Source organism: Epargyreus clarus, unplaced genomic scaffold, assembly GCF_041222505.1.
Source record: "Epargyreus clarus isolate Ecla_fem2 unplaced genomic scaffold, WU_Ecla_fem_2.2 ptg000002l, whole genome shotgun sequence".
Taxonomy (NCBI): domain Eukaryota; kingdom Metazoa; phylum Arthropoda; class Insecta; order Lepidoptera; family Hesperiidae; genus Epargyreus; species Epargyreus clarus.
The window spans coordinates 3,789,762-3,801,369 of NW_027332210.1; positions in this window are offsets into that span (position 1 = coordinate 3,789,762).

Sequence of the window (11,608 nt, forward strand, 5' to 3'; positions counted from 1 at the left end):
CGAGGCGTTCCAACTTAGTTTTTATGGGTAGCAACACACTTATTTGTGACCAGTGGCCGAAAGTAAGGCTCCACTCCAATTCTATTTATTATCTACTTAGGTACTTAGGTATAGTCCTCGCCAAACTGCTAGTCCGCTCTGAAGTTGCTGCGAGCAGCTGTAGTCATACAATTTGCTACGGCGACGCGATTCCTTTTTATATTCAGAGCGGACTAGCAGTTTTACGCTGACTATACTCGTATCATGTGAACTGCACGCTTATTTGCTGCTTGTGTCCGAAACTAACTTTCCGTGTCTTCAGAAATAATAATTAAAATATAGGTACCACAATAAATAATTAATGTTCTCCAATCGCCAATTATGACATCTTATTTTATTATTACCTACAATGATAAGCAGATTGACATAATAACATTCCGTAGCACTACCATGAGTTTACAAAAGTATTACTCGCTAGCGACTGCGTAAAATAAATGTATGAAAAAATGTACAGCGCCTCTGGTGGTTACTCGTAGAACTAAAATCCGTAGTGGCGTGACTCGATACGTAAAAAACCTATCGAAATCAAATCGCTAGCGAATGTCATTATGATCTATTGCCATACAAATTCGGTCCCATGAGTCATTAATTTGACAGACGTTGTCAAGAAATACCGTAACGATAGTAGTTATGTTATTCACTAGCAAAATGACAATAGTTTTCTATTTACAATTTCTATAGTGGCGTTTCTATGCCAACTCATGGTAGTGCTACAGTTTACTTATTCAACTATAACTCTGGTTTTAATAATTACTTCTTCTTAATTTTGTTTATTTTTATTTTTTAATATTATTATTATTATTTTCCTTTGCTATTTTATTTTTCAATCATCTCTCCCATTCTATTTTAGTCTCCTTCTTTTACTGGTGCTTAGTGTATGCTATATTTTATTTATTCCAACATGTTTATGCTATCTTAGTCCTATAATTATATTTATTATTATTATTTGAACCCTACCTATTTTTCTATTCATCCCTACTATAACTCCTTACCTAAAGGTTGTCTGGAAGAGATCGCTGGTTAGCGATAAGACCGCCTTTTGTATTGTCTTTTAAATTAGTTTTTTATTTTTATATGTATCTTCTTTTATTGGGTACAATAAAGAGTATTGATTTGATTTGATTTGATTTATTTGTTATTCTCGCTCACTGCCACGTGTTATTTACGATGTTAAGGAAAACACGAAATAGGCAGTTAGGTCCGTGCATACCATAATAATACCTATAATTGTCGACGTTTAATCTTCTTTTTTTATAATATAAGAGTAGCAGACGAGCATGCAGTCCACCTGATGGTAAGTGGCTACTGCCGCCCATGGACATCTGTATTCAACCCCAGATAGTATTGGATATTTCTACCTGAGGTCGGCCACAGATGCGCCGCTACCCCTGAGGACTAGCTGGAACGCCTCGGAAGTCTGTCTCCCTTACCACACCCTTCAAACCGGAACAAAGCAGCGCTTAACACTCGAACCACAAAGGGTTCTACCACCTTCAAAACCTTCTTACTCCCTGTACTAAGTAAACGGCATCTGTGGTAACGAGGAAAAACTATAATAGTAATCAAGACTCCACTCAAGTTTATCGCAATTCGTTCAGCTTGATAATATGTACCACTTTACAACAACCTCTACTAGATGGCGCTACATGTACCTAATGCTGAAAGTTCAGAATATTGTATAATGTAGGTACATATTTTGTGTTGAAATAAAAACTTATACTGCAATTATTTAATGGGTAATAGTGGGCAATTACCATATATGGACTGTGTGTTCGTTTTTTACACCTATTTTATAAAAAAAAAAATGAAATTTCATTCCTTATTATGTACTTACTTATTTGAAAGTACCTATAACCTTATATGTAAATCATACCTACATGTTACAGGTACCTAAGGGTGGAGTAGTTCTTATGAGTTAAGTGATGGTTAGTGAACTTTAAATTAAACTTAACGAAAGTATTACCAGAAATCGCTCACATATGTTTTGCTACTCCTGAGAAATAAGATGATTCTATATAAGCCTCATGTCTATGTAACTATTGTTTAGTTATAGTTCTTCTATCTCACAAAGTCCGTCCGAGCCCCGCGCGTGACGGGATTATAATAATAAATAATTAATGTATATTAGTTTATAGGGATATTGTCGAATAAATTACTCATTTTGTTTTTATTTCAGGCGCGAAGTATGATAGCTAGTGTTTATCACGAAGCTTAGGATTTAATTTACAAAGACATCTATTAAATCCGGATGGACTTCATGAGATAGAAGAACTATAGGTAAGTGTGTAGGTAGGTATCAATCGTATTTTTAGTAAAACCGTTAATCGAATCGAGACAAAAATAGTGTAGAACGATATCCGACGGAGAAAACACCCTCAAAGCATCCCACGAGGTAATACGAAGGATACATTTCTCTTTTTCAATCAAATCAAACGAACAAATTACGAACGGGCGCAATCAAAACGCTCCGTAACGATTTCCGGACGCGATCGGTTTCTTTCTTTCTTTCTTTTATTCGCCACCTCAGTGAGCTGGTCTCGGGTGTCGTACTGCTGGCGATAGTGGCAAGCGATAATAGTACTGACTTTTTCGTAATAATTTCCGGACGCGATTGGTTTCTTTCTTTCTTTTATTCGCCACCTCAGTGAGCTGGCCTTGGGTGCTGTACTACCAGCGATAATAGTATGTATATTTTGAGATAATTACGGACAGGCGCAATCAAAACGATCCGTAACAATTTCCGGACGTTTTCTTTTTTCTTTCTTTTATTTGCTACCTCAGTCAGCTGGTCTTGGTTGTTGTACTACCAGCGATAGTGGTAAGCGATAGTTGTGTGTTCTAAGATAACAACCGTAGCGACTGTAGAACTTTGATATTTTATTAGTGACTCGTGAAAAGGTCACATTTATTTTCTTTAAACGCTTTAATTTTAAGTTAGCATATTGTTTTTATAACATTATATCTTATTTATTTTAATATTATTGTAATTTTAGTATTGTAAAGGATGAAAAGTGTTATAAACACTAGTGTCACAGTAGAAGTAGATCCTTATACTGTGCTAGTGTTTAGCGTTTAGTCACACAATAGTTACAAATTGGTAACTATTTGATTTTTAAACGAACTTTTAAAATAGAACAGAAAACTATTTTTTTCGCTTAACTCTACACTCGTCCAATACAACCCGTCGCTAAAACCTCCTCGTTTTGTCTATTGGTTTCAAAGCCGTATGTTTTTGAGCTTTTTGAAAAACGGAACGCGATGTTGAGAGCTTTCACTAATTGATCATTCGGTTCCAATTCGTCGCGGTGCGTTCCTAAGACTAAAAACTCGATGTGACCAATCGATGAGTACGGTTGTCGATACTCGATCTGCCGGGCTTTGGGAAACTGATTGTGACGCTGTAATTAATTCCGTTTGTAAACATGTGGTGCGAACGTCAATTTGTAGTCATTATGGCGTTTTAATTAGCCTGCCACTTGGTTACATCTGTAAATGGAATGGTGTTCTGATTTCTTGTCGGTTTTGTTGTTTATTTCCTGTATATTGTGACTACGTTTTTATGACGTAAAAAGAAGAACGTTTGAGTATATTTTATGGTAGGTAATTTTTAACGAGCCAATACGTGTAATAGTAATTGTGTGCAAGAGTAATCGTGGTATGATATTCCAGTGGCAGTTTTAAGGGGTTAGGGCTTAAGCTCCCTAAAATTTAAAATTATCTAACTTATATTTATTATAGAACACAACAAAATGTCAGAAATAGGAAGAGAATTTATTTTGCGGACTTTTGAGTTATTTCGGAGACAGCTACCTTATTTTCCTGTAATTTTTCGCCTTGAAAACCACCCAGCACCTCTAAACGAAAATCCTGCATTCGCCAGTGGTTTCGGGTAGGTTTTTTTTCTCCTAGGGATATTACACATTAGACAAGAGTTCTCAAAAAATAACCACTTTCTAGACTTCTGAATCTCTGAATCTTTGAAAGATTAAAGGTACTTATATATTTTTAGAATGGAAGTTGATAGGTATCTCTCTATTTGCTTAGAATTAAATTAATAGAATTAATAATAATAATAAAAATAAAAAGTCTTGATTGAGCCAATTTAGACCTGTTAGTTTGACAAATTATTAAATATTATAAAAATATAATATTATGTCATACTGATCACCTAAATTATAAATTAGTCATCTGAGCATGATAATTACGCAATAAGCTCCAATTTGCGCCTAATTAAATGTTGGACGTGCACCAAATTACTCCGTTTGCGCTTAGCCAATAAATTAATATATTTAAACCATGAAATAATTAGTAACTGGTAACACAGGATATTGAGGTATCTGTCTACATGTATACAGATACAATAATAAGATAATAGATAATAAAAACTTTAACTATATCCACAATTTAAATTCTTTATAATCAACTTTTGAACATTATAAGTACCTACTTAGTACCTACATACAGTGCCTAATACATACTGTATGTACCTTTTTCCTAATACATACTTTAGAAAATAAAGTTACAAACGCGTTAATAAACAAACAAATCACATCTACTTACATCTTAACAAATGACTCCCGTAACAAACCACGCCATTAAACGGATAGCTTTTTGATACCCAGAAAACTAAGCTGTCTACGCGTCAACGGGCCGATTTTTCAACGTGTAAAGTAACAGGAAAAGACATCATAGCGAGCAATCAGTTAGCTATGACACTTAATTTGTGTTCAATTTCAAATCTTAATAAGCCGTCAAAGCGTTCCAGAAATAGTTGACTAACTAATTACCTTTTACAAGGGAGGTTGGCGACAATTGACAAATGCGTTCTGTGCGAGACGATACATACAATTAGTTGTGGAATTCCCGAACGCAGCCGTATCGTTGACAGCGATAGCTGTCAATCTTTTAGCGGGAAAGTGAGCTTTGGGGGAACGCTTTAGAGGTTACTTTCCCGCCGTAATTACTTCCAAATTGAGTGTTTGGTTTGCGAGGGGGGTCTATTTAGAGAGGTCTTTGTCTGGTGGATGGCGATAAATCATTTGTGCCGTCATGCGGCTGGTTGGGAGTGTGTGACAAATTACCCGCGCGCCACCTCGCGGCGTGCTTGATAACTATTTTTGTGTGCCTATTCATATTACGACGCACCTATAAAATTTATTCGGGTAATCAAAAAATTTTATCTGGTTTGTCAATGATAAATTATTTATGCTATTAAATTAAGTGTGCTTATAAAATGGCTATGATAGACGTTTTGCTATTGCCGCTATATTATAGTCGGCAATCCACTAGATAAATACTGTTCATGGGTTTCTAGACAGAGAGGATTTAGGCTTTAGTCTACCATACTGACCATGCGCTATCCGGAAGACTTAAAACACCCTTAAGATTAAAAAAAACTCTCAGACTAGTAGGTTTCCTCACAATATTTTTCTCCACCTTTATTTGTGTGTATTAGAAGTTAATTATAACTTGCTTTAAATCCACAACCTTGGCTAGCGTAGTGTACTACAGCCACAACCATTTTAATTCTTAGGTGATAGTTGATACCCGTGCAGCATTTTTTTATTTTATTTTTTATTTTATGAATAAACGCTTTCTACACTCTCCGCCCCACACTAGGATTCCCTGTATCGTGGGTGCTATGGACACACACAGATAAATACACAAACACCCAGACCCAGAAACAGAAATCTAAATTCATCATTTATTTATTTATTTATTTATTTAGACACACAAACAGCATAGTATACATAACATTTTCAACTTAAATACAATAGTAATAATGTATCCTATATACATGCCAATTATAAGTATGTAGGTACAGCATTCTCGTTATTAGCCAAAGACATGTTATTGCTTGTTAAAAAAAAAGACAAATATAATAAGATGTTAAATAGTATTCATTAAGCCTAAAAATGACTAAATGTTAAAAGAGCAGTTAAATTTAAACAGCAAATGAGTTGTTAGTTTGTTTTTAAATGAAAGACACGAATCATGGAAGATGTCAATGTCTACAATTGATGCACGTGCTCGGTTGTATTCATTACATATTCTGCACAGCGGAGAATTTTTGAAGATACCAGTTCCCGGTTCCGTTCCATTTAGATATGTCTAGCCGGGGATCGAACCCGGGACCCTTTGCGCGTCAGACCGGTACGGTGGCCGGTCGCATTTGGCCTGTAATGGGTTGATGACGACGACAAAGTACCTAATATCCAACTTTCATTTTCAACTGTCAGTTTAAACACACACCAACATAAAATACTATACAGATGGATGGACAAATTAATTCTGATTTATCCGGGACCATTCAATTAACGGGGAAGGAGCCATTTGTAATTTGTCGAGAAAAAACGAGCCTGTCCGACTCATATTTGTTAAATACAAATTGGTTATTAAAATTCTTGGCGCTTCGGTCCGGTTATTTGCGGAGTAATAATATATATCTTCATTCTGTGGATATTTATATTTGTATTACAATAAATTAGCATTAAAATTTGTATTTGTGGATAATGGAAGTAGATATTGTACTATAAGTAGTTTTGTTTTACGAGCCAGTTGAAATTTAAAAAATCAATATTATTCGATGATTTTCTTAAATTTAGAAGAATACCGTCCATGGGTTTCTATTAACATTATTTTCTATTTTTCTATCATTTTAGAAGATAGAAGAACTCTTTGTGGTTCGACTCCGGCGGCACCACCTGCACACATACTTCTGTCTAATAACAGCAGAGTCTAGTGCTGCTGTGTAACCAGAGTTTAACGGATGGGGTAAGATAACTTTTCCGAGGCATTCCAGCTTTTTTTTTTTTTTTTTTTATATAATATGAGAGTAGCAGACGAGCATGCAGTCCACCTGATGGTAAGTGGCTACTGCCGCCCATGGACATCTGTAATCAACCCCAGATAGGATTAGATATTCCTACCTGAGGTCGGCCACAGATGCGCCGCTACCCCTGAGGACTAAGCTGGAACGCCTCGGAAAAGTCTATCTCCCTTACCACACCCTTCAAACCGGAACACAGCAGCGCCTAACACTGCTGTTATTGGGTAGAAATAGGTGTGGCGGTGGTGCCGCCGGAATCGAACCACAAAGGGTTCTACCACCTTCAGCATTAGGCAAATGTAGCTTAGTCCTAAGGTTGTAACTGTGGCCTACCTCAGGTAGGAATCCTATTTTATCTGGGTTTAATATCAAATGTCCATGGGCGGTAATGGCCTCTTACGATAAAATTGTCCATCTTGCATATAATATAATAGTAGCAGATGCATCTTGATCGTATAAGATATATTATCATCAAGATGGCATGCTCATCTGCTACTATTATATTATAAGAAAAATTAAGAGTAGTCTGAGGTATTTTGTTGGTTTAAAACAGACTGATTCACCACTAAGCCACACCTCTACAGGATATCCTACAGACACCTCTCTACATTTTATGGGTTGCATTCGATTTCCTATCTTTTACGTCGTAGGTAGGTACGTCTTTTACAAATACGTTCCCAATATCTTAATTAACATTAATTGGCAGTTAAAACAAGTTCGGCGTTCGTTTTAAATCAAAAACGTAGTCCGTTTCAGCAACTCCGAAACGTCGGGTATAAATATCGTCGGGAAAAAACTTGAATTTAATGCATTAATAAATAAATCCGTAAAAACTGAAGTTTCGTTCGTGTCAGTGGAGAGATTAATTAAAAAGTTTAATCCAAAGGACGCCATCCCGGCCCAATTAAAATTCTATCTGGATTCATTATTACACTTTATTTTTAAGTGGTCGTTACCGGATTCTTACGGCCGCTCCATCACAGCTGTTTTCAGCCCAAATAAATACGTCTGCTTAAAAAGCTGAAGACATTATTTACTTTGAGCACATAATTATCTTTTTAAAAATAATTTAGAGGTTTACGCTGGTAGAGCTACAAATAAGCTTGCGTAGAAAACATATTAGGGAATGTAATCGTCATTAATTGGTATATTTTTTTATAATAGAGGAGTAGCAGACGAGCATGCAGTCCACCTGATGGTAAGTTGTTACTGCGGCCTATCAACATCTGTAATCAACCTCAGGTAAGATTAGGTTCCTACCGATGTGTATAGATGTATGACTTCCTTACCACTCGGGAAAGTATGTCTCCCTTACCACACCTTTCTCTATCAATTCACATTAGAGAAGAGGTACGAGTATGTAGATCCAGGTAGAGTATATTTCAGGCCTCCGCTAGTGTGCAATGCCAATTTTATAATAATTATTTTAGTATACAGCATTTACTCTATTATTTTAGTCAATTAGGTATGTGTATAAATGTCAAATAAGTTTAATCTAATTAAATTACTAAAAAAATAAATATGCCAATATAACAGCTGATTACTGTTTTTCTTGTATGCAAAGTATTCGTAAAAACATTTAAAAACCTGTGTACTAATAAAGATAGGTGTATGAAAATGCAGACAGCTAAGTGTTTAGGATGGTGAGGGTGGTTGCACAAAGCACGCCAGCGGCGGAGCTAATCACACCGATAGACGGGAGCTACGCTTTGGCATTTGACGGTTCTTGCTACCTCAATGATTTATACAGGGTGTAATGAAATTTTAAAATATATGTATTTAAGGTGAGACTCTTGAATGAAAAATAGTTGTTTTAAAAATTAAATAAGTACCTATATTATTTGGATCACACCAGTGTATTTGAATGATGATGATAGATTAATAGGTAAATATACCTATAGTCTGATTCATAATTAAGTGTCCAAAATGTACACAAAGAAATGTCATTGTCAAAATACGATTACAGGTATTACAAACTTAACAACAAATTAACAAACAAATTAACAAGAAAGGAAAACTTTCACAAATTCACCACATTATGAAAACTAGAAAACATTCGAGTTCGACCACGATCACAAAAATAAATAATATCAACTACGAAACTTAAAAATGGCGACACAAAAAATGTTTTGGATCCCGATTGTATTACCATTATCACAATTTAATTTTCTACCATAAATTTTGTTTTTATTTTTATTACTGTATGAAATGAAATTAAGTTAATATATATATTGGAAAATGTGAATTGATTTTAATTTATTAAGATAATATTTTTATCGTTGTATTAATTTAATATTGTCAAAAATAAGAAACTACCATTTGAAACATATTTTCTTGATAGGTCAACACCTTTGTTTACATTTTTACCTAATTATGAATCGGACTATAAGTGGTGGTGTGATAAAAAAAAACTGTTATACCTAATATAAGATTTTGTAGTTATATGCAACAGACTGAAAATGGAAATTGAATGGAGGCCCTCAGTGTAAAAGTTCATATGATTTTACGAAATAACAAATGTGTTATAGACTTATTCGCCGAAAAATACGTATGATTTCGGCTACCTTTTTTTTTGCTCGTAATGTTGATAGTGTCTGATGACGAGTGAAGTTTGACTTGTTTGAGCGTGTCAGACTTTTCCAAAATTAATTTCCTTAAGCGATTGAATATCCAAAACTCCCTAGTTGTAAATGTTTTTAAAATCGACAGAGGCGATTCTTAGAATTTCACGTAATATAGACAAAGACCGGTATGGTAGCCGCTGAGCCACGTGTGTCGTCGTCCATCTGTATGGTATCATGAATAATCTAGAAAAACTCCATTAAGTAATACAAAACCTAAAGTTCATTTCAAATCACCCTGTAGCGTGCTCAACATCAAATCAAAGCAATTTGACAAGAAAACCGTGACGAAAAGGCAAGAAAGTATCCAAGTCGTGCATGTCATTGGCGTCTCTTAATAGAAGATGTTTAACAGTGATTAGCCGTTCAAATAAAAATAGACGAGCGGTGATTGACAGCGGAGTGGCTCCGTGACCACTGGAATTGGAAGGGTTTTTCGTGGCTTTCAGTAGATATCAAGTATCCTAATAGCGTACCTACGAGTATATACATGTATTTTTAATGTAAAGTAAGTAGATGAGCGTATAGTCCACCTGGTGATAACTGGCTACTGCCGTCCATATAGATCTTGGACATCTGTTTAGCCAAGCTCAAAAAAGTTCCAAATTTTTGACGTACCTATATTTATTTTTATTTTAATGTTATTAGTTATAGCTACATAGTTTAATAGTAATTTTAAGTATATACATTCAACGCATGTTGTGATTACCTGTCATAGTAAGAACAGTTACCCAATAAGATAATAGATATGATTGTATTGTATATGATAGTCACTGCTGTATCTTATGTTGGTAGTCCCGAATAAATAAATAAAAAAAAATCTGCAATAGACCCTAGGTAAGATAGGTTTCCTGTCTGAGTTTAACAACCGATGCCTTGCTACGCCTGAGGACTATGTTGGAACGCCTCTGATAAGTACCTACGTCTCCATTACCACACCCTCCAAAACGGAACACAGCAGCGCTTAACACTGTTGTTATGAAATAAAAGTGGCGGCACAGAGGGTTCTATTACCTTCGAATATAGTAATAGCCATCTTCGTCATCCCATTATCCGACTGCTGGGCACGGGTCTTCTTTCATAGTCCACTGCGCTGGCCAAGTACGAACTGATAAATGATAATAATCTTTTATTTATTTTTTCTACATAAATATAATGATACCTATTTTATAAAAAAATATAGTAAGGTATCTAGGTAGGTACTTAGGTATTTATCGATTACCTACAATAGAAAAGTAACTTTATGTAGGGGTAAGCCCCTACGTAAGGAAGAAGGAACAACGATTTTCTAGATTTTTTTATAATATAGGAGCAGCAGACGAGCATGCAGTCCACTTGATGGTAAGTGGCCACTGCCGCTTATAGACATCCGTAATAAATCCTAGATAAGATTAGATATTCCTACCTGAGGTCGGCCACCCCCTGAGGACTAAGCTGGAACGCCTCGGAAAAGTATGTCTTCGTTACCACCCCCTTCAAACCGAACCACAGCAGCGCTTAACGCTACTGCTATGAGGCAGAAATAGGTGTGGCGGTGGTGCCACCGGAGTAAATTAACACCTACCTATTAATTACGAGCTTTTGCCTGCGGCTTCCCTCCTTACAAAGTAATATTTTCATTCCCTATTTTATCCCCTTGGGGGTAGAATTGTTCAAAATCCTTTCTTAACGGATGCCTACGTCATAACATCTACCTGCAGGCCAAATTTCAGCCCGATCCGTCCAGTGGTTTGGGCTGTGCGTTGATAGATCACTATGCCAGTCAGTCACCTTTGAGTTATATATATTTAGATTACCTTTGTAGATTAAAGTAGTTAAAGTCTAGTGGCACCAATCACCTTTGTTGATTTAAGTAGTTAAAGTCTAGTTCAAACTCAATTTCTCAGTCCGGGATCCGCGGTTCAAATCCTAAGCACGCACCTTGGACTATGCAATGTTGCGTGGAAGTTAAAAAATAATTATTATTTATTATAACGGAGAGGAATAACATCGTAAGGAAATCTGCAGTAAAGGGACGACAACTTGCGTTAAGTTGAAATAAAAAGCTAGTCTTCTTACCTAAATCATTTATGACTCTACATAAAATGTCTATTCTTGGGTATACCTATAAATAAGGACG